At 45.9% G+C, this 23471-nt stretch overlaps 1 protein-coding gene across 1 annotated transcript in view; it reads left to right on the top strand.

The window, feature by feature from the left end:
• Window positions 1-370: 370 nt before the first annotated feature.
• Window positions 371-23471, top strand: part of LOC147710281 (beta-1,4-galactosyltransferase galt-1-like) — a 29148-nt gene continuing 6047 nt past the window's right edge. Inside the window, exon 1 of the mRNA XM_086920955.1 lies at window positions 371-485. The gene's annotated coding sequence lies outside the window, so the exon portion shown is untranslated. The remainder of the gene's footprint in view (window positions 486-23471) is intronic.

The raw sequence follows: 23471 nt of genomic DNA, 5'->3' as shown, positions 1-23471 counted from the left end.
TATGTGCTTGAGAGTCTAAAGGACTTGCATGACCTAAAATCAAGCACGTCTTTATCTTTGTGAGCCCTACACCGAAATTAGCACCAATAACATTGCTTTGTTCGTCTGATACATTCGCTGCGTATATTAGATTGACTGTCGAAAATGCTCGTTTTCAGAGGAATTGTTACTGAAATGAACATATTTCCTCTTATATAATTGGAGCAGTAGTTGGAGTGGCACCGGGTCCCCAGTTATATCTGTTTTTTATTACCCAGCCAGAGGTTGTGGCCATTTCCCTGTCTTGCATTATGGTCTATGGCACTCTTGGTACGTCACTGGTGATACAATTGTAATTATAAAGAGGTGCTAACTTTGTTTTCTTTCAACAGGTGGGACATGCAATACTTAGAAATCGGGTTGTTTTCAGTGGGCAATAAGAGAACAGGCTGCACCGATGGAGATTTCCTAAACATGAACATTCGATGCATGTTTCTCATTTATGGGTGAGTTCACTCTATAGTTATTCTTTCAATAGTAACCTGCTTAAAAGTGCAAAGTTAAGAGAATGCAGAGAAGACCTATTCAGTGTCATGAACCCAAAACAAATCACTTGTGTGACATAGGACAATCAAGCCCAGGCTGTGTCCTAACTAAACAAGCATTTGCAATGCAATAGGTCTTGCATTTGCGAGAGTTTAAGATATTGGCATTGAAAAGTACAATGCATTCAATGTATCTGTTTTGATAATTAACACATAAATAAAAGGTTGTCATTTAGAATGGCTATAGCTGAAACTCTTGTAAATGCGAGACCTATTTCATGTCAAAGAAGTGGCAACCATTGTCCCTGCCTTAATGTTGTAGGAATGCATGCCGTGCCTGCAGTAGGATAAACTCATTAAAGAAAATAGTGCTTACAGACTAAGTAAGACATACTATGTAACAATTGAAGTAAGACGGCCAGATCTCATGGGAGGTTACAAATGAAGACAAGGAAGTACTAAGGAGGGACTAACACGCCTATTAACAAATCAGAAGCCAGCATTTACAAAGGACAATGACACAAGCAATGAAAAATATGAGCGGGGAGTGGGCGGAGCTTAAATTCCATACTTGAATACAGCATGCCTCGCAGAGCAGCGCATGCGTTGCCCAGGCTTAACCTAAAAATCCATATTTCTCAGTAGTATTTAGGGGTGGCATTCAAATAATTTGTTTCTCACCACTAGGTGGTCAAAATCAGAGGGAATTGTCCAAAAAACAGGCAATGGAAACTCCGTGGAATTTTTATTTTTTGCATGGGGTTCCGTGCAACAATCCTGTCTTCTCCCCATCATTACTTCACCAACCCACCACAGAACCTCCCTTCGGCCTTCCATGGAAAATGATACCAGTAAATGAAGCCAACCTGGCCAGTTTCATAGCCCTATAGATTCTTATGAAGCCTCATTTTTAGTGACTTTTAAAATTAATTGCAACCTCACCCGCACCTCTGTGAAATGCGTGATTTTAACTTTGTACACCAAGATCTTATCTTAGTTCCTTGACTTAACAGGTGTCTGCCCAGTTTTGACATGACCTTTCAGCAACATGTATGTTGCTCTGCTGCTCCAGGCCCTTTTAATTTCCTTCTTTTCGTTGTGAACATTTAAACCATCTAACCCCTATTTGCTTCTTGTCACAATCATCTACTGACCTCTAGTGGTGGTGCCCAAGGCAAAGACCTGCTCTCGCCTTGCCTTACAGCCAGTACGGCTGGTGCAATCTTTGCTGAGGATGTTGCTATATTCTACAGACAGTGCTCCTGGCAGGTGGGACAGTCATTCCCAATCAGAGGCGTGCGCAGGTTGATTCAAGGAGTCATTTACCGCATGTGGCCTCTTGGCACTTATGAGCCCCCGGGGCAGGGGTCTTCAAATTTGGGAGCGGCTCCCCGTAGGGGGGCACCAGGCTCTGGCTAAAAGAAGAAATATGCTGATAGCAGTGCTGTGTTTTAAGGGGTAGGGGAAAATGAGCGGCACTAAACCGCTCCGTCATGGCCATCGCTAGCTTCTTTTGTCATTTGTATCCTAGCTGGGAAAAATGGCAACAGAATTTAACTGCAGTGTTTAAATACGGCTTGTGTTTAAATAAGTCGAGACATATTTAAACATTGCCAGTTTAATAGAATAATTGTGAAAAATCAGAGGGGGCAATGAACTGTGTTTCTTACTGGGTGGGCGCAGAATTAAAACGTTTGAAAACCACTACCCTAGGGGGTAAGCATCACTGCTCCTGTTTTATGATTGTGTTAAAACATGATGCGCCCATTGGCCACAGATATGGGAGCGCTGCTCCAGCCTGGCGCGTGGCCCGGCACTGATGCGGAGCAGGGGGCAGGGGCCTGTCAAGAAAGCAGAAAGAAAGGATTACCCTGAGCTCGTGAGCCTGGCAATATGGTCACATGAGTGTTCCAAGGCTACCGCAAGGGGCTGTATATATATATACAGTGCTCTACAAAACCTACGCGTGAAATAAATGCGATGCAACACTTGGCAAAAGCTTTATAATGTACATTTGATTGGTATGTCTCATGTATAGCTTTTACACTTGGGCATTGGTAAAACCCTTGTATTTAAGATTATAGAGTCGTAATAGCCCACCAGCATTATCAGCAGCATTAGCTCCTTGGGTGTATAATAGCTCTAGAAATTATTTAGAAGTGATATATAAAAGTTTACGGGTATTTGGAGATAAGAAAAATGTAAAACATACAACTTTTTGTTTAAAGTGGAGAATAATATACATGAATATCCCCTTGTCTGGCAACTGCACCACCATTTTATTATTTTGCACAGGAATTTCTGAAGCAGGGTGCTTAGAGTAGTGGTAAAATATAATTTCCAGATGGAGACACGACTTCTGATTTGAACAAGTGGGGCCGGTATCCTGATTGAGAAAACGTGACCTGATAAATACCCTGTTACTTGTTCACAAACACCTTCTGACCAGACCCAAGGGCATTTTGGGATCTGAAGTCATCTAACTGTGTCAAATGAGTGGACCACTGGTATCTTGAGTTGACCATTAATATTTGATTAAATCCTTGCTTTCCGGTGAATATTTTGACTGGGGCAAGAAAAAAAGCACATAGGATCCTACATTTTTTCTGAAACTAAAAAGTAGCATTGTGCATACCATCTTTTCCCCAGACTCCTCTACGATCATAGTTCAATAAAAATATAACGCCTGTCTGATTAATTTAGCTTGCTTAATACACTTGGGTCCCTCTTTAAAGGAAGGGTCATGATCCCTTAGGGCTCGTTTATAGAAACCTAGCACTTCTGAAAACTATTTCTATAGCGTGTGTGATACAAACTGGGGGAAACACAGTAATAGTAAATAGCTTCATTAGGCCTCTCTACAGGGCCGGCCTTTAGCATGGGCGAACTGGCCCCAGGCCCAGGGCGCCAGTTCTCTGAGGGCGCACAGAGCTGTATGCTTCAAGGTCAAGCCAACAGAACGCACTTCTCTTCTTCCTCCAGCCTTGTTCTTGTCTCTCCCTGCCTGTTCGTTTCTGGGTGATTTGCCAGTTTAAAGTGGTTTTAGTTTTTCGTTATCATATGGCGGGAGATGTTTTTAACACCCTTTTAGTCTCCTTGCCCCCTGCCTTCAACCTCTGACCTCTGCTGTCACACATCAACAAAACCATCTTCTGAGAAAGGCAGCTGAGCTATCAGTGACTGAGGTGCACTGCGAGAGGTCTAGGGATGTTTGTGCTCAGTGGCCGGTCCCTGCTCCTCCAGGACCTGTGAACACAAAGGGACCCCCTGCCGCCTCATTTACTGTCAGCAAGGGGCCAAACTTCTCTCCGCCCTCGTCCTAGTATCTTGGCAAAGGCGGGCTCTGCCTCTCCATGATGTCTCGCGAGCCCATCCATCTGCCGTGAAACTGGCTGTGCTTCAAGATTTAATTTGCTCTTTGTCTGAGCATTAGGAAAGCGCATTAGCGGCGCACCCTAAGCGCGCGCGGGGACATGCGCAGTGGCGCGACTCATCAATCCGGGAACCAGAGGTAAATACCGGCTTCTTTTTTAGACTCGTTAATCCGGGAACCAGAGGTAAATACCGGCTTCTTTTTTATTTCGTTTATGTCAAAAGTACGTTTTATGATACCATTGCAAAGCTGGGCCACTGAGGTGGGTAGCAAAAAAAATTTCGTATCAGTCAATATCGTCAAGAGGCCCCTCGTGACGTCAAGAGCGCTCTTGGTGGGCACTGTAGGGGTTTCTTCCCTTTTGCTTTTTGTTCTATTGCCCGTTTTGCAAGTTGTAGTCTTTATTATGTTTGGAGCCAGCCTCAAGGTCTGTGGATCATCCGCCCGTAAAACGTCTTCATATTTCCCGAATGTTTTTCTAAAAAAAGCCGCCTTTCCGTGTGGCGTGATGTTGGTTGTATATATAGCTCCTGTGCCTGTTTCACCTCAGAACTGTCACGGAGGCGCGTTCTGAAGGTCGCATGGCAGTATTTAAGTTAAACAGACGGTAGAAATATGTGTACTCTAGATGCTACCTCGGCTCATCACTGTATATGTTCCATGCGACTTTATACGTAGTTGTATAGGTGCACCGTGGACGACAGACACATCTTAACGTTTTCCCCAGCTTTTACATTTTATATGCTATAACTTCCTACACACACACACACACATATTATATATATATATATCTCCGTTTGAGGAACTTTGCAACTTTTATGCTTGATTTGTATTGTGTCTAGCACTTAACCTATATTATTATCAATGTCAGAAGGATGAAAGGCTGAGCCGGCCATGCCAGGATTCAACTTGTCAAACACAGTTTGATCACATCTCAGTAACAAGCGCCTGATCCACTGAGTTATCCCATCAGCCAACAAACAGCTGTATGTCTATATGGTTCCCCTTACTTTCATGCTCAGATGAGCAGAGGATCCGATCTGTGAAATGCCGAGTGGACTACAGCATCTGCTGAAGGGATCTGTACTTGACCCCATGGCCACAGGTTCGAATACCAACTGGTCCACTCAGCCTTAAACTTTTTTTAGATTGATTAGCCCCTTGGCCGCGGCGCTAATTCCGCCGCGGCGCTAGGGGGGGAGGGGGACGCGCGGCGCCGCCATGCTCGTGACGGAACCACTCCGTCACGAGCCGCGGTGGCTCTGTGCTTGTGACGGAATGGTTCCTTGACGGCCCCGCCCGCTCAATGGAACGCTCAGCACAGGCACGAAATCAGCGCCGTGCAGGCGCCGCGGCCGGGCCGTGATGGAACCATTCCATCACCAGCAGAGCACCACAGTGGCTCGTGACGGAATGGTTCCATCACGAGCATGCAAGGGGTTAAGAAAGAAAAAACATTGAGTGGGGTACCAGTATAGATACATTATGTAGCATAAGCCAGTGTCACAAACGCAACAAGCCATTTGTGGCACCAGTTATACTGGGTTTGAAAATTTGACATTTTTCCTCCTTCCACTGCCTTGGAATTTCGCCTTACGTCCGCACATGTAACCTCCTCCAACCCTTCTTTATCGGAATAAAATATGAGGCTTTCTGTACCCCCGCCCCAGCCTTTGTCTCTTATATCTGCTTTTTTGCCTGTGGTTTGTGGTTTATCAGGCGGGTGTAGTAGTGAAGTAGTAAGACGTTTGTTCAGCATTAGCTTTTGAAATATGTGTGCAACCCACAATTCGGTGTCGAGTCTGAACCCTGGAAGAGCGATTCCAGGTTTTCACCTGTTTAGTCCATACGTTGAGTATAACTTAGTGACTCTACTTGTGGAGAAGTAAGACACCCATTCAATGTACTAGAACACACACACTCACCCCCTAGTCTAGCGACTCTAGAACATCTGTGATAGACTCAATACAGCAGTGGTATGAAAATAGTCTGGTAGCATGCGTCTCCCAATAACACTTTTCACTGATTTACACAACATCCAGCAGAAGACATTTTAGATAACACCTCACACACATCTGAATCACCAAAAATATGTTATTTAGTTGGTTATCACCATGGCAATCATATGACTCTCCACCACAATACGCACTTGATAACATCACTCAATCAATCAATCAATCAATCAAGGAATTTGTAAAGCGCAAAACATACCCGTGAGGATCTCAAGGTGCTGGGGAAGGGGGACGCCACTACTGATCGAAGAGCCAGGTCTTGAGAGGTCTTCTGAAGGTCAGCAGGTCTTGGATTTGCCGAAGGTTGGTGGGTAGGGTGTTCCAGATCTTGGCGGCGAGTCGGGAGAAGGATCTGCCGCCGACGGTCGTTTTCCAGATGTGTGGGACCAGGGCGAGGGCGTGGCTGACTGAGCGAAGGCTGCGGGTCGGGGTGTAGAAGCTGAGTCATTCGTTGAGGTCTGCTGGTCCGGCGTTCTGCAGGGCTTTGTGTGCGTGGATGAGGAGTTTGAAGGTTATCCTCTTGTTGATGGGGAGCCAGTGTAGGTCTCTTAGGTGGGGGGTGATTTGGCTGTGACGGGGGATGTCGAGGACCAGTCGTGCCGATGCATTCTGGATGCGTTGCAGCCGTCTCAGGAGCTTGGTTGTTGTTCTTGCGTAGAGGGCGTTTCCGTAGTCCAGCCTGCTGGTGACGAGGGCCTGTGTGACGGTTTTTCTTGTTTCAGAGGGGATCCACTTGAAGATTCTGCAGAGCATTTGGAGGGTGTTGAAGCAGGATGCGAAAACGGCGTTCACTTGCTTGGTCATGGAGAGGGTGGAGTCGAGGATGACCCCCAAGTTGCGTGCGTGGTTGGTGGGTGTTGGGGCTGTTCCCAGCGAGGTTGTCCACCAGGAGTCGTCCCAGGCTGAAGGGGTGGATCCGAGGATGAGGACCTCCGTCTTGTCAGAATTCAGCTTCAGCCTGCTGTGTTTCATCCATTCGGCGACAGCCTTAATTCCCCTGTGGAGGTTGGCTTTGGCGGTGAGAGGGTCTTCGGTGAGGGAGATGATCAGTTGGGTGTCGTTGGCGTAGGAGATGATGTTGAGGCTGTGCTGGCAGGCGACGTGGGCGTGTGGAGCCATGTAGATATTGAACAGCATTGGTCTGAAAGAGGATCCTTGCGGTACACCGCAGAGGGTCTCTGTGGTCTTGGAGCGGGAGGGTGGGAGGTGGACACTGTGTTCTGCCTGAGAGGAAGGATGTGGTCCAGGCCAGGGCCTCCTCTTGGATTCCGGCGTCATGGAGGCGCGCTGTTAGGGTGCGGTGGCAGACCGTGTCGAAGGCGGCTGAGAGGTCCAGGAGGATGAGTGCGGCTGTTTCTCCTTTGTCCATTAGGGTCCTGATGTCGCCGGTGGCAGCAATGAGGGGGGTTTTGGTGCTGTGGTTGCTGCGGAAGACCAACTGGGATGGGTCCAGGATGTTGTTTTATTGGAGGTATCGGGTCAGTTGTCTGTTGACAATTTTCTCTATGACTTTCGCCGGGAACGGGAGCAGGGAGATGGCCGGAAATTTTTGAGGTCCTTGGGGTCCGCCTTGGGTTTCTTCAGTAGGGCGTTGATCTCGGCGTGCTTCCAGCTTTCCAGGAAGTTTGCTGTCTCAAAGGAGATGTTGATTGTTTTCCGGAGATGGGGGGCGATGGCTTTGCTGGCTTTGTTGAAAATGTGATGTAGGCATGGGTCGGATGGGGATCCGGAGTGGATGGAGTTCATGGTCTTGATGGTGTCTTCGTCGCTGATGTTGGGTCAGGCGGCTGGTGCGCTTGGTGGTCGCAGGGTTGGTGGGCTCGGCTGTGGATCTCGGGGCCATGGCGTTGAAGCTGTTGTGGTTGTCGGCGATCTTGCGGTGGAAGAAGTTGGCCAGTGAGGCACACAGGTCTTGAGAGGGGGAATGTCGTTAGTGTTGGAGCCGGGGTTGGAGAGTTCTTTCACGATGTTGAAGAGCTCTTTGCTGTTGTGTGGGTTGTTGTCTGGGTGGTCCTTGAAAGCGGCCTTCTTGGTGGTCCTGATGAGCTGATAGTGTCTGCAGGAGGCGTTCTTGTGGGCCGTGTAGCTGTTTGGTGTTTGTTCACAGAGCCAGTTCTTTTCCAGTTTACGGCAGGTGCGCTTGGAGGCTTGGAGGTCTTCGGTGAACCATGTAGCTTTCTTGCTAGAGTGGTTGGTGGCGGGGTCCGGAGTGGAGCGAGGGTTTCCGCACAGTTGTTGATCTATTGTTTGAGGTTGAGGGCGGCGGTGTCGGTGGGCTCAGGGGGTGGTCTCAGGGCGAGGGTGGTGGTTAGTTGATCTTCGGTGACCTTGCCCCAGCAGCGGCTTGGCATCTGTTGGGTGCGGTGGTGCGTGGTGGGTTTCCTAAAGGTGAAGTGGACGCATCTGTAGTCGGTCCAGTGGGGTTCGGTGGTATCTTTGAAGGAGACGTGGTGATTTGCGGAGAAGATAGGGTCAAGTGTGTGTCCCGCGGCGTGGGTAGGGGATGTTACGAGTTGTCTGAGTCCGAGGTTGGCGATTAGGGCGGTGGCGTTGCCATCGTTGTTGTTCTCGAGGTGGAAGTTCAGGTCCCCGAGGAGGATGTAGTCCGTGGAGGCGAGGATATGGGTGCTGATGAGGTTGGCAATGAAGTCGCTGAACTGTGGTTGGGGTCCGGGTGGTCTGTAGACGAGGGTTCCCCTGAGGGTGGTGTTGGGGTAGGTGTGTATCTGGAAGTGCAGGTGATCGGCGGTGTTGAGGGTGTCGTCGGTGTTTGTCGAGACTGATGGTGCTTTTGTGGACGATGGCGATTCCCCCTCCCACTCCGTTGGTGCGGTCTCTGAGACAGAACGCCTAATGCATCCGACATCGCTCTCATATGCCATATCATGATGCGAACAGCACTCAACACCTAAAAAGGCCAGACACATCATCACCCACCAGGCAATGGACATGGCGAACGACCTAGAATGTGGCCCCACAATACCTGAAACACACCATCACATACCAAATAGGACACGGCCTGTGATAAACACATTTGCATCAGGTGGAAATTGATCCTAGGTGCCGCATGTGCTTTACAACCCTACCAGTAGTAGACTGTGCTATGCGAGTAGTATAATGTAATACGTTATTTCAGGAGGGCCTGATGATTCAGTCTATATCTTGGTGGCCTTTAGCAATGGCATACTGTGGGTTTTTGGGAAGACTACTTTTTCTTCCAAATAAGATCCACATCTCTGTGGTTGTGGCATGTGTCCTCCCCATACTTGATTAAAGCAAAAATCTGTACGTTTGCCTGAAGGCATATCTGCTGGTCAAATTGCAGAGGGTGCAGAACTCTCAAGTCAGAGCAGTCCTAAGCCTAAATAAACTCAGTCAAGTGCAGAGGCAGGCAGAGCTCTCCATTGGCTTCATATCAAGCAAGAGGTACAGTTTAAGGTTTCTTTGTGCCACTTCCAAGATATTACAACCATTTGCTCTGTGCTTCTGTGTGCACCATAACTTAACTCAACACAGGGCAACCATATAATCCCCCAGGAGACTGGGTATGTACTTTTATAAGGAGGAACCCATGAAGGAATAGTTTGGGACATATTTGCATTAAATGTTTAGGTATTTGTCTCAGCTAAATCCAAGCCAAGACAATCAATTACATCTACATTCATAATTCATATGAATATATAATCGTATGCATATGTGTAACAGTACTGTGTGGTAGGTGAGAGTCAAAATAGAGGTTTATTTGAACGGTCAGTTTTTCCAATAATACATTGCAAAATAGTGATAACATTTCAGTGAAATAGGGTCAAAAGAATAACACACACTAATGTAGGCTATCTAATCATATATGGACCATCGATGTATAAGGACCTTAATTAGTGTATCAACCACTCAGCCAGAAAAGCCCCCCTAACAAAAGTCTTTATAATCCTATCTATGTGGAGTGCACAGTTTTCTGTGTTTTAGACTGATGTGCAATGGTTGTCAACATTTCGGTCTCTTGTGTTAACAGTCTGAGACCATCCTCAGGAGTCGTTGTCTAGGAACAGCAACGACCAACCCAAGTTCAATAATACCATTGGAATACAAAGTCCAAAGTTCAATACTAGATGGAAACTTAATCCAGAGGTCAGTAAAAGTGGGGAGAATTCTCCTGACACCAAAATAACCCCTGTGAAATGAATCTGGGTGCACTCTGGCAATCTTTGACAGCTAACATTCAGCAGAGTGACGAGACACAGGAGGGCACTCCTTTAAATTGATATCTCCTGATCTATGGACCTCTCTCCCACTGGAACTTGGATCACAAGAGGAATACCTTCTCTTTCAAAGAGGTTAAACATATCACTCTGTGCTAGAATGTCTGCACTAACTCTTATTGGCTCTGCTTCTCACACCCTTTATATAAGAAAGTGTCTATTTTTGTTATTTTTCTTTAATATCAAGAACCTTTCAATCAATGAATCAATTAGGGGTTTGTAGAGTGCACTACTCACCCGTGAGGGTCTCAAGGCGCTGGGGGAGGGGGGTTTAGTGTGTCAGTGTGCCGTAAAATAAATAAATCAAATGAAACCCGCACAGATAGGCCATAGACCACTGTTATGTTGACATGTCCCCTGCCTCACACAATCTGAATTTACCCAGAGGAGGTCAATTCGTCAAGCTCCTGGAATCCACCTTTAAGTCCCTGGCCATTCACAAGTTGCTAGCTTTCATTATTTGTGGCAGCTGTTAATTGTGATTATGTCTGTAAGGTTATCAGGAATTGAATTGAGTTGATCAGTAATCAAAGACCCACATTTATATAAAGGCAAACTATTATGTATACATTAATAAATCATAAACATTTTACTGTGAAGAAGTATCTTTTTATAAATGTTATAGGGAAGGTTAAGAACTTTAGATTCTCATTTGAAAGAATTGCAGACATTCTAGAGAAAAAAGTAAAATTCCTGATTGCTAGCAAAATCAAATTTTTATAAACTTCTAAGTGACTTATAGGATATCTTTGTAGAGCACATTTTGTGTTTGCGCTGTTTCCTGCTTGGGCACTTGTATATTTCTATATCAAATATGTTATGAATTGATTTTCCTCTCTAGCACAAAGGAGGCAATCAACAAAATGTACTTGTTAGTCCTGTTAGCCACAGTGTGGTCTCCCCCCCCAAATGTTTTGCCTCTCCTCCTCCATTTTGCTGGATCTATTTTAGTTTGACTACTGTCAGGTGTCATCCGGTGTCCTTAGCAGATGATACCCAATACATTTCACCAAGTTGTGTAGCAGACAACCGGGAGAGCCACTAACCCGTGGCTCTTGTTCACTTTGAGTGGTGGGGGTGTGGGTGATCCTCAGGTCTTCTAAAGGTTACTGTGAACCCTGATATGCCTGTGTATTGTCTGCTAGGAAATTACTTGGAGAACACTGCCTGGTGGGGCTCGGATCACAGCTGGAAATGCTAGGGTTGCCTAAGTGAGTCTGTGTGACCACAAGGTCTATGGATGCCCAGGAGGAGAGTTGAGAAGGTCTCGAAACCTGGAAGAATGGTCAGACAGCTGCCATGAAAGGAAAGGGCAAGGGGCATGAGGAGCTGAACGGGTGGATGGGGCACCAGAGGAAGCCTCCAAGGAGCCTACAGGGGATTACATAACCTCTCTTGGTACCCTGGCTGAATGTGCAAGCTGGCAAGTAGAAGGGGGGGACCAACAGTGGGCTTTCCGAAGAAGTGGTTTCAGACAGTGGCGCTAAATTTATGTCCTCCTACTTGAAGTTTGTGGAAGGAATGTGGGGTTGCTTATACGTGCTCCATACCCTACCATCCCCAAACAAATGGGCTTTCTGAAAAATTCAACATGACCCTTAACGGCATGATTATGGGCCTGCCTGAGCCCATGAGACAGAAGTGGGACATCCTCTTACCATGCACACTGAGAGGTGCCATAGAAGGGAGTGGGCTTTTGCCTATTTGAACTTTTATATGGTCATCCTGTAAGGGGACCCCTCAACCTGGTTAAAGAGGGGTGGGAGCAAGTGTAGGAAGCTGGCTCTTTATATACTATGCCAAAGTGAGGTATAGTGTGCACAGAGCCTAGTGGAATCCCAAAGGTAGGCAGAGGTAAAGTTAGATAGCACCTTACCTTCTATTTGTGGTAGTGTGGTCGAGCAGCAAGGCTTTATCAGAGGAAAGTGTTAAGCATTTGTTGTACACACTGTGTCAGCAAATGAATTCACACACTCAAAGACTGAACTTCAGACCAATTGTCTTTGTATAAAAATATTCTTTTAGTTATTTTATTTCCTAGAACCAAGAAAGCCTGACACAGGTAAGTGATAAATATTTTGTAGTAAATGTACAGTTGTAATACAGTTTGGATTGTAATTGTATATGCACTTTGTTTTGACTTACCGCGTTATATGGCCCTTGCTGAGAAATGCAATGTTTTGTAAATACAGTACATATACAGCTGCAGGTGGTTCAGAACAGTGCAGCCAGAGCTATTCTTATGGTAAATCCCAGGACGCACTGGCTCCCGGTTAGAAAGAGGATTCAGTTTAAGGCCCTAGTGCTAGTTTATCGAGCATTCCATAATACAGGGGCCACCTATCGAAGAAGAAGGGTCCGACACTATCATCCTAGAGGGTCTTAAGGTCCTCCGGGTTGGCCCTCATGTCCATCCCCAAGTTTGCCCACTCTCGGGCTGAGTGGGGGGGGGAGGAGGGGAGGGGGTCGCTCCTTTCTGGTTCTTGCAGCACATATGTGGAATGATTTTCGGCTGTATCTCAGACAGGCCCATGACCTGTTACTTTTCAGGAAACAGCTAAAAACCTGGCTATTTCAGCAATACCTTTCTGGCAGGTATGGCTGGAGCTCCTGCAGTTTTAATCTTTGGTGGTTTAGCACCAGGATACTCTTTCTGAGTAGCCGTGCGCTTTATAAATACCTATTTTCATTTCATTCATTTAATTTAATTTCATATACCTTGAATGGGATTTTTAGTAAAATTACATGCAAGTTGCTTTTGAGATTACTTGTCTTACACAGTGTAGTATACCTGGATAGTACACTGGGACATTTCCTGTAAACAGGTAAGTAAAATCGTTTTGTTAGTACAATTTTAAAGATTTTTTTTAGGTTTTCCAACTCCACACTTTTCATAGAAAAACAGTCAATGTTATCCTATGGAAGAACATAGTGTTAACGGTTCAACGGTAAGTACTTTGCTGTGGGAGTTGGTATTCTGGGGTCAGTCTCAGGACTCCCCCAGGGTCAAGAATGCACTCTTTTTACACCCTCAGCGGCACTAGGGAAGCCGGGTGCAGAGTGCTGAGTACCAATGTTATCCAATGGGAGATAGGGGGCCTCCGGTTGTAGGCTGCTGATGAGCAGGCCACTGGGTTGTGGGAGCAAAGCTCCTAGACTGAAGCTCAGGGCAAATGGGGGTTTAGGCCAGCACTAAAGATGCACCCTCAGCAGCACTGGGGCGGCTGGGTGCAGAGTGCTGTTTTGGCGTCGGAAGCCCTGTAGCCTTCAATGGGGAGTATCCAGTTTGCAAAAGCACTGCATGCTCGGGGACGAAGGTCTTCTGGGTACGACCACCACTTTGAGAGGTAAGTTGGGATGTTGGGGGTTGCCTTGGCTCTGTCGGTTGGGCCAACCAAGGCCGTAGGGTATCGTGTGCAGGGGTGCCTTTTAGGGTCGGATCTTCTTACCAGGTCCTGGTCGCGGTTGGGGGGATGTTCTGGAATTAGGCTGCAGGCGTCGGCTGGAGGCTTGAGGCAGGTCAGGGATTGCTGGATCTCGGTTCAGGATTGCTGGGGAGACCTCCTCGTGGTGTTTGCCCACTCGAGCTGGGACCGTGAATGCAGAGTGGGGCGGATTCGCTGTTTCCGGCTGGGGTCAGATGTTGTAGATGAACAAATCCGGTGTTCACGGGAGACACATTCTTTGTGGTTGAAGGCAGGCAGGTCCTCCGGGGCTTTCGAGGTTGCTGGCTGCAGGATACACTGGGATTTTGCAAGAGCAGGTTCGAGGTGGAGGCAGGCCAGTAGGGATGGGGCCAAGTCAGTGGGCGTCTTCCTCTTGTTAGCTTCGGCACAGCAGTTCGGTCCTACTTCTGCTTTTCTTATAGTTGGTTCTTCTCTGACTTCTTCGTTCAGGGCAGCCCCCTAAACACTGTATTTAGGGGGCGTTTTAGGGGTCTCGAGGTCAGTAGCCAATGGGCTTCTGACCTTAGGGTGACTACACCCTAGGTGTGCTCATCCCACGTGGGGGGTGAGCACAATCCCTAATCCTGATTGCAGAGTGCCTGCCATCCGCAAGATGGCGGGCACTGAAGAGTGGGCTTCACCTCGCCTCCCTCACCTGAGGGGTGGAGTTGGCAGAGGTGGGCACACTTTCTGGGCTGGCTAATTGTTCCCACCTGTCTTCCAGCTGAAAAGGAGGGGAGACAGGAAGGGTGTTTGTTCCCGATAGCAGGAGAGGTTGGGGGTCGCATTACAAAGGCTGCAGGAGCTTTGAAGCTCCCCTGCCACAGATGGCTCTTCATGGCCTGGGGGAGGTGTGACCACCTCTCACAGGAAAGGCTTTGTTTCTGTGCTCAGGGAGCAAATGCTCCCACCCTAGGGGTCCAGAAACATGTCTTGTGGTGGCAGGCTGGTGTGTTCCAGTCAGGGAACCCACCAGAGGCTGGTAGTCTTTCAGGGGGCATCTCTAAGGAGCCCTCTGAGTGCATTTTCCCTTAAATCCCACACTGGCATCAGTGTGAGTTCAATGTGCTGAGAAGTTTGATACAAAACTTTCCAGTTTTCAGTGCAGCCATTATGGTACTGGGGACTCTGTAATGACAAACTCCCAGCACCAAATATTCTTAATGGGAGTACTGCACTTACAAAGAATTGACTTTGACACTGTAGGGGTACTGGGCTCATGCACCTGTACCATCACTACTGGTATAGTGCATCCAGCTAGAGGGGTGACTGGCCCATGCCAGGGCAGTGGGTTGTAGGCATGGCACACAGGGATGTGAGCCATGTCGACTCTTCACTTTGTTCTGCACCAAAACACGCAGCCTGCAAAGGCAATGTGTGAGTGTAAGGGTACAGGACCTCGAAGGGTGGCACAATATGTGCTGCAGCCCTTAGAGGCCTTCCCTGGTCAGAGTGCCCTGGGTGCCTGTGGTACCATTCACCAGGGGCTGACCTGTTGCTAGAGAGTGTCAATTGTGTGTACAAGGTACAGTTTTGGGGAAAGAACAGAGGACCTGGGGACCGGATTGGCAGGGACCCTGGGCACATCAAGTCAAAGTGCATCAGTAGTCTGGTTAAAAGTGGGGGGTTACTGCAACAGAAACCCAGTTTCTCACAGCAAGCTCCCAAGGAACCCTCTGCAGGAGCTGAGACCACACGTGTTTGGCACACACTTCTGGGTTCAGACAGAATACAGACCCATTAGGTGGCTAATTAATGCAAATGAGGGGTCAAAATCCAAAATTGTTGAGGTGGTCCATTTCCCTAAAGGGACTGGACTTTAGAGTGGACCAACGCCCTGGGTCATCCACGCCAATGCTCTCTCCAGGTTTTTTTGCCTTATTGAAGAGAACTCCAAAGGGGTTGGGTAGTTCTCTCCACTATCAGCTTGGGGGGGGGGGTAGGACATGTGTTAGAACTGTCCGTCTTAGGGTGGTCTTCTCACAAACTTTAGGCGTCTTTTAAATTCTAATTCTGAAAATGCCACTTTCAGAAAGTTGCCATTTTCTTGCCTTAGCCATTTGATGTGTTCAGCCTGTTTCTGCTCACATGATTGTGTGTAGTTGGAAGTTGGCCTTTGTGTATTCATCCTAGACAGCCACACACAATGGGAACTTAGGTGTGATTGGATGGACCAACTGGCAGGATGGTAGGGAGGAGCAGGGCTCAGCCTCATGTACACGTGAATAGGCTGTGACCTGTCCCCACAAAAAAAGGCTTAACAAACCTGCATTGTCATTTCATCCAGCTTGGAGCCAGGGCAGGGGAGGCAGGGAATTCCATAAAGTTCAAAGCCACTGTCTTCTACCACCTTCCAGAACCAGGGCACCAATGTTTAAAGGTAGAATCTCAGTCACCACCACTTCAGAATACTCCTGGACCTATGGATAATCTGCCATAAAGAAGGACTGTTTGCTGCTGAAGGGATTGTCACTCTGCTGGACTGCTACCCTGAACGATCTGCTGCTTTGCTGTGCTGAACTGCTGCCCTCTTGCCCCGGGAAGAAGAACTGGACCTGCAGCCATCTTAAACCCAGGACCCCAAGTGACTCAAAGGGCTAGTCTGCTGGCCTCCTGATATGAGCCTCAGAGACATAATTCCTACACTTAAAATTATTGTACTCCTACCCATAACTAAAGTAAATCAACAACCATTTCCACTGTGAGAGTAGACTGAAATATTTGAATACCCAAAAACAAGCAGAATTGTCAAAAATGCCTGGACAGTCTAACTGGAATGGCTGCACCACGATCCTGAAGTGAATTACTCACACGAAGAGTTATGTGTGAGTACTTCTCTTTACGACTGTAAATCCACAAGGCTGTACACGTGGAAAAAGGCAGTTCGAACCCAGCTCCATGTGTGCACAGTTCTGGATTTTGGGCATGTGCTGTCATACATGGGGGCATAAAATACGTTTATAGGGAAGGCATTGAGTTGAACCCAGCCATTTTGAGCATTTCCTGAGGAAAAGTGTCTGGCCATATGATAGAGTGGCCATGAGTTTGCTCCAGATTATTCGCATGTGTGCGCTCAGTGTGGGACCCAATAGCTTACTAATTAGGCACATAAATGAAGCATTTAAGGCTATGGCTGTGGTTTTCATGGCTGTCGGGTGCTGTTTGGAGCAATCACTTTTATCCAACTACATGCCAAGGTATTTATACCCACTAACACGTTCTAGGTTACTAGAGTTTAAGTGCCAAAGCCCTTTTTTGTGCTATTACGATCAAAGACTACCACCTTGGTCTTATTGTTGTTTATGCTCAGATTATGGTTTTCACTGTATTGGTTAGTTTAGTAAGCTTCCTCTGGAGACCAATTGCTGTTTTATCTAAGATCAATGTGTAGTCTGCATACTGCAGAATTGTAACTGAATCACCTGAGAGTGTAGGGGGGAAGGAAACTATGTTCTCCAATGCTGTTCCCAAATCACTGCAGAATTGTAACTGAATCACCTGAGAGTGTAGGGGGTAAGGAAACTATGTTCTCCAATGCTGTTCCCAAATCACTGCAGAATTGTAACTGAATCACCTGAGAGTGTAGGGGGTAAGGAAACTATGTTCTCCAATGCTGTTCCCAAATCACTGCAGAATTGTAACTGAATCACCTGAGAGTGTAGGGGGTAAGGAAACTATGTTCTCCAATGCTGTTCCCAAATCACTGCAGAATTGTAACTGAATCAGCTGAGAGTGTAGGGGGTAAGGAAACTATGTTCTCCAATGCAGTTCCCAAATCTGCTACATACAGGTTAATGAGTTTTGGGGCTAGAGCACAGCCTTACTTACTTACTTCTGGCCATTGAATGTATGAATCCTTTAATACCCAGGTATTGGAGTTAAAACTGATAATCACATTCAAAAGGCCTGAGAGGTTGTCCCATGATGCTAACTGCCCCCATAATTTACCACAATCTATATTTTTGAACACTGTTTTGTAATCGATGAAGGCTGTGAATGAAATGTTATCAGTTGTGGTTATAGATCGGTGTATAAACATGAGAGTGTCAGTAGAATATCCTCAGTGCTGCAACCTTTTGAAAACCTATTTGATAGATATCATTATTATATTATTGTTCATTTATAAAGCACAACGTTCACCTGGCAGGCATCTTGGCACTATCAGAGTTCATCCGAAAGTTCAAAAAGACTGGAAACATCCATTCCTGATTGATTTAGGGTAGAGTCAGGTTTTGAGGTTCTTCCTAAAACTAAGTAGATCTCTGTTTGATCCAAGGGAGTTGGGCCTTTGGTACCGCAGAAGTCTATACACTGACTGCATTTAGTTTTCCTTGGTTACCTTGGTAGCGAAGCTGATTTTTAAAGTAATTTGTAAGGCCCAGAAGGATCTCCCCATTTGTTTTCTTTTTACCGTTGGAACTGATGCTTCACTGTGTCCCACCAAGGAGACAGATTCCAGTCTCTTGTAAATATAATTCCTTAGTCCTTAATGAAGGTCGAGATTGCAGGGTCAGAGTTTACATTTCCGTACTCCACTGATGTTCTCCGTCCTTATTAACAGTACATTTGACTTACTGATTTGATGATTGTTTATTTGTTATTCAGCTTTCCGAGTTCAGGAGCGGAGTTTTAGTGGCAGGACCCATTCTCTGCTTGGTGTTGATTAGGAATGCTCACCAGGTTCACCAGCAAGATGAAAAGTTTGTTATCACCTGGGGCAACATATTCTCTGAGCCCCACAGTGGTGCTTTTGTCCTCATAATGACTTTGAATATTAATCCACCCCAAAAATTGTGTGGATATCATTCAGTTGGTGATGTTTTAACGCCTTAACCGCAGCGGTTTTTCCGCTGCGGTGAGGGCGTTCTATTAGGTGGGCGGAGCTGCGTCAGCCGTTGGCCGACGGCAGCACTAGCGAGGTAGTGCTCCCGTCGGCCAACAGTCGCCGGCAGCACACAAGGGATTAATAATAATTCCACAGTTCTAAAATTGTGTTTTGTTTTCCTATATTAGCTGACCAATATCTGGTCTATTAAATGTTTTCTTTGGTTGAATCTTTTATTTCTCTGTACCTAGGGGTTGAAAAAGCAACAAAGGGTAGGACTTTCAAATCTGTGTGTGTTAGTGATGGTAAACCTTAAATAGTTTAATTATGTTTCCTTAGAATATCCAAGAATAGAAGATTCATTTAGTATACGCCACTTCTGAATTAGTCGGGGGGAGGTTATTTTGATGCTTTATCTCAATTGTCTAGTTGACATATTAGGTGGTATGTGGGACATATCTGTATGGAGTTGGGTATTTCTTACAATTTCAACAACATTAACTCGCAGACCTTTTATTTCATTTCCAGAACGCCCTCAATTTCAAATACACTATGTTTTTCTCCCACCTTTTCTTTTATGTCATGCCGCCAGTCTTTTCTGCTACTTGGCCGCATGTTTTGGTGCTTGCTCAAGATTACTTGATATCTTCACAACAGTTGGAAGTTTGCACATTTTCGGTTGGTAGACTGCAAGCTTCTACCTTATCGTTGTTAACAACCTTGCCTTGTTCTTCCTCATGATTGAGGGATTTTCCATCCAAATAGAGCCAGAATCAGGTCTTAAAGTAGACCCTTAACTGTTTTGGGATAAATGAATAATGAGATCTAATTGAGTTTCAACTTTGTTCGCCCTTTATTGTAGATCACATATTGGGAACACCTTAGTTAGAACAGAATAATTAAGATCTTGTAAGATGCTGGTGTACTTTCTCTTGTTTCTTTGTTCAATTTCTTCAGCTTATTTGTATTCTTTTTTTGAGAGTTTAGGTGAAAGTGGAGACTCTGTGTTATTGTTACTAAGTGAGGTGGGTGTTGGATCAATGGTAGCTAGGGTTGAGATTGCTTCTTAAGATGTGTAGGGTGTGTTCCAATTAAATCTACCGGATACTGAGATCATGTTCTACAAGTTCAGATAGGTTTTGGCTAGTCATGGGTTCCTTCCTGTGGTTCTCCATTTGGGGTGATTGGAAGTTACCTTCTGATGGCTTTTTTCTAAAGAGAGTGGACTTTATCTAAATGCGAGCTAGAGTTCTTTCTTGCATTTGCCTATTCCTTTAAGTCACATTCTATGGTGTTCATTACCTCTGGTGGTTGAGCCAGTTTCTATAACAGTGCAGAGGTGAACAGTTGATGTTACTATCATTTACCACTACCTCGCCCAATTCACTAAATCATTCAGTTTCCCACTTTTGCATCAGTCGCAATGGTCTATTATACCAATACCTTTAGGAAGTCTGTCTGCACCTCCAGTTTATCCACATGTGTTGTCACCGCACAATTGTTTATGTGCAGGAAGGGACACCTTTTTGCACATAAACAATCAATAATGGTGATTTAATGTGTGCTGCAGCACACACAGAAAGAGCAAAAAATTGGGAAAAATGAACAATTTCTCCTCGTATGGCCATTCTAAGACCAGGTTTTACCCAGCCTTAGTTTTTGGCACTGCCTCAGCCTTGTAAATATGGGGCAGTGTCAAAAACACCCATTGCACGCCCCTTTGCCGCAGCAGACCACGCTGGAAAGGGTCATATTTAGGGACGGTGCCCTTAAGCTAAGTTAAATGGCTTAGCGCCACCTTGTGAATAGGGAGAATGGTGCAACGCCACTGGAGCGTCAAAGTGACACTCCGGTTGCGTTAGGGGCTTGTAAATATGCCCCCTTGAGTCTTGCCCTACTTTTCAAGGGTCTGCGCCCCGCGTCTTAAAGAACGGATTCTGCGCCCTGGTCAAGATGTAGCCAATGTTGAACTTCGAGTGCATAGCCTCTTCAGTCGGCTGCTAATGTGACATCCTTAAAGTCACACAGCATTGTAGAACAAGGTGATTTAGTGCCAGAGAAAGTTGATCATTGAAAGGTCTGGACGCCGCTTCGCCTACCAATGATGTGCAACGCTTCACCCCCTACTCCGGAAGACCTTTTAGGGGGAACTTGCTCCTTGAGTTCTGACCCCTCCACCGTCCCTGCTTAACCTGGTTTTACTCCTCCAGGACTTGATTTACGCTGGTGCCTGCCTTATCATGGGCTTGTTTTACAAGAAAAGGCCACTGGAGGGCGCCAAAAGAAAAGGAAAGGAGCAGTGCACGATCTGAGTCTCCTGTAGGCGCTCTCTTCTGCTGCAAAGTGATGTCAGAATCCGGTTCGAGCACGGCCTCTCCCCAATTAATTTTCCTTTGTAATTAACGCACTTTGAGAAACTACATAGAAGCCACATTTTGTTTCTACCTCGCTCAGAGACGGAATACGGGATAGAGCAGCAGGGCAGTTTTATGTCTTGGATGTGACGATCGCCAACTTCAGTGCAGCTAGAGGTAGTACTGGCCCGTTTTCTGTCTTCCTGTGATGTCGCTCACAATAGAAGCACTAGGCTCTAGACTCCCACTGCTGACATCTAAGAATGCATTCAGTGCACTTTAGTATCATGCAATAGCACTGTGAGAATTGATACACTGTGTAGATTTTCCCAGATGAGTATTAAATATTGAAGTTAAAACGGTGCATCTGAAAGTACAGCAGTACCATATGACCCTGTATTCACTGGTAATGCACTTCAGACCTACCCAGTACTTAAAACACGCATGCCTGCGGTGCCAGGCATTCATTGAGTACAGACAGGACATACTTTGCCCTTGTGCTCTGTGTCCAGTACCATACCCTCAGTACCCCAGGGCTATGGGAAAACAGCTCGATATAAATTAATCAGCCAAAAAAACTGCATAACATGGGAAAAATTAACAAGAGAAAAAAAGAATCCTGTGTTCCTTTCCATGAATTGTTGCCTACACGACTGACCCACCATTGACTTAACTCTACCAACGTTCCTCTGCAATCTTACACATTTACAGGAAAGCTGCACCTTCTCTTCGGTCTGCCCAATGTCCCTGCACCTAGCTTGGATTTATGCTTGAAGTTTTACAACTGTGTTGATACAAATGTGCTGTAGGTTGAAAGTAAATGTAAGTAAAGTAATAGGCATCCTTGTGCTCTTTCTGATGAGAACATTCACCAGAGCATCCCGGAGGCCATTTCACGGCAGACTGGTACTTCTAGGATGTTAGGTACAGTCAGTAGCCAGACACAGGCCTACCAGCCTCTCTGAGACAGCAGCATGTAAAGATATTGGGAGATTTCCAAACAGGACCATTTTGTTTCTGCTCTCATGTTCTTGTTGGACTATGGCAGAGCAGACTGAAGGTAAGCGGAAACCAGGAGAGGTAAGAAATGACATTATCTCAGAGTGGAACACACTTGTAGTTCTGGTAGACACACCAGGCGTCCTTGGTAATGTCCAGATAGCAGGAAGAAAGGAGCCTTTTTATGTAAGTGGGATAAGTATTTGTTTAAACTCAATCCAAGGAATTTCTGTAAAGCAACGATTCACGAGGCTAAACATGTTTCATTTCTCTTCAATATACGGTGATTGTGTTGGCAGAACAGCTTAACGTTTGAGGAATGTAGCCAATTTCAGCTCAAGGTATCTCATTTGTCCGGCCACATACAGCTAAATCAGAAGTGGTGACCATGTGGCAGGCTTTCAGTTGTCTCTGTGAAACGAGTTCATGATATCTCTCGGTATCGCAGTGTCTGAATGTTCACCTTATCTTACAACATCACTATGATTGGTAGTAAGGCCAAGAATTGAGGGACTATGAGGACAACCACATTCACATCTATGAAAGGTAGGTTCATGGTATATTAGGCTCACCTGCTCAATATACTCACCTGGACCCATATATCTATATATTAAACAGGTAAACCTACACACTCTATTCAATTGGGGTTTTTACCATTTGGATTTTTATACCATTTATCTTACCAAATCCAAGTCACCGATACCTAAAGTCCTAAGGATCAAGGGAGTTAGAGAGAAATAGATATCAATAATAACATTTAGCATTTCATAAATAACCACAAACTCAGAAAGGTTAAAAAATCTTTATCTAAGTAAATCTTTGAAAGACTTATAAAACATGAAACTCAAATTACTTTCTTATTATGTTTTAGACTAATGCAGATTTTAAAACAAACACTTGCAATAACTTGGAGAGAAATTGTCATTAAACACTTGAACAGAGGGTGGGTAAGAGAAAAAGGAAACAGTACAATGACAAACCCACACTTAATAGTTACCTATTCCTGTGTGATGACCAATCCTGGTCATAGGCTGAGACAAAGAAATGAGATCCCAAAGTACAGGTGCCAGCAGAAAAGACCAGGTGCAAGCCAGAATCAGAACCAGGACAGGATATGGACCAATTTGGATCAGGACAGGACCACCACAGGTTAAGACTCGCACCAGAGTCAAAGTTCAAAACACCAGCGTTAAAAACCCTCTCTGCAGCTAACAGTCGAACCTCGATTGGGTCATCGAGCTCCTTCCCAATAACCCCGATTGGATTATCGAATCTTCTGACAGAGTGGTCCGCCAGGAACTCTGCTCTCGATCACCTATTGAGTGCGTTGGGTCAGTGACAGGTCAGCTATTCGGACAAGTCAGACAATCTAACTAACTAAGCCTACCCTAGTTGTACCATTTTTCAGCAGTGTACCACCCCCAAATGTTGCAAATGTGTGAATCCCACAATTTTATGTTATTTGACATTTGTTATTTGACATTTGTTAAGCGCTCGTACGCCCAGAGGCTTCATGGCGCTATAGGAAGGAACAGGCGTGGCCATCGGTAGATGGAGGTGAGGCAGCTTAGTGATGCGCCTGGGAGAAGAGCCAGGTCTTCAGAGAGTGTCTGAAGCTGAGGATGTTATCACTAAGTTTCAGATGAAGAGGGAAAGAGTTCCAGAGGGCAGCTGCAAGG

This window comes from Lissotriton vulgaris, chromosome 5 (assembly GCF_964263255.1).
Source record: "Lissotriton vulgaris chromosome 5, aLisVul1.2, whole genome shotgun sequence".
Lineage (NCBI taxonomy): Eukaryota > Metazoa > Chordata > Amphibia > Caudata > Salamandridae > Lissotriton > Lissotriton vulgaris.
This window is presented reverse-complemented; position numbering and strand designations above follow the sequence as displayed.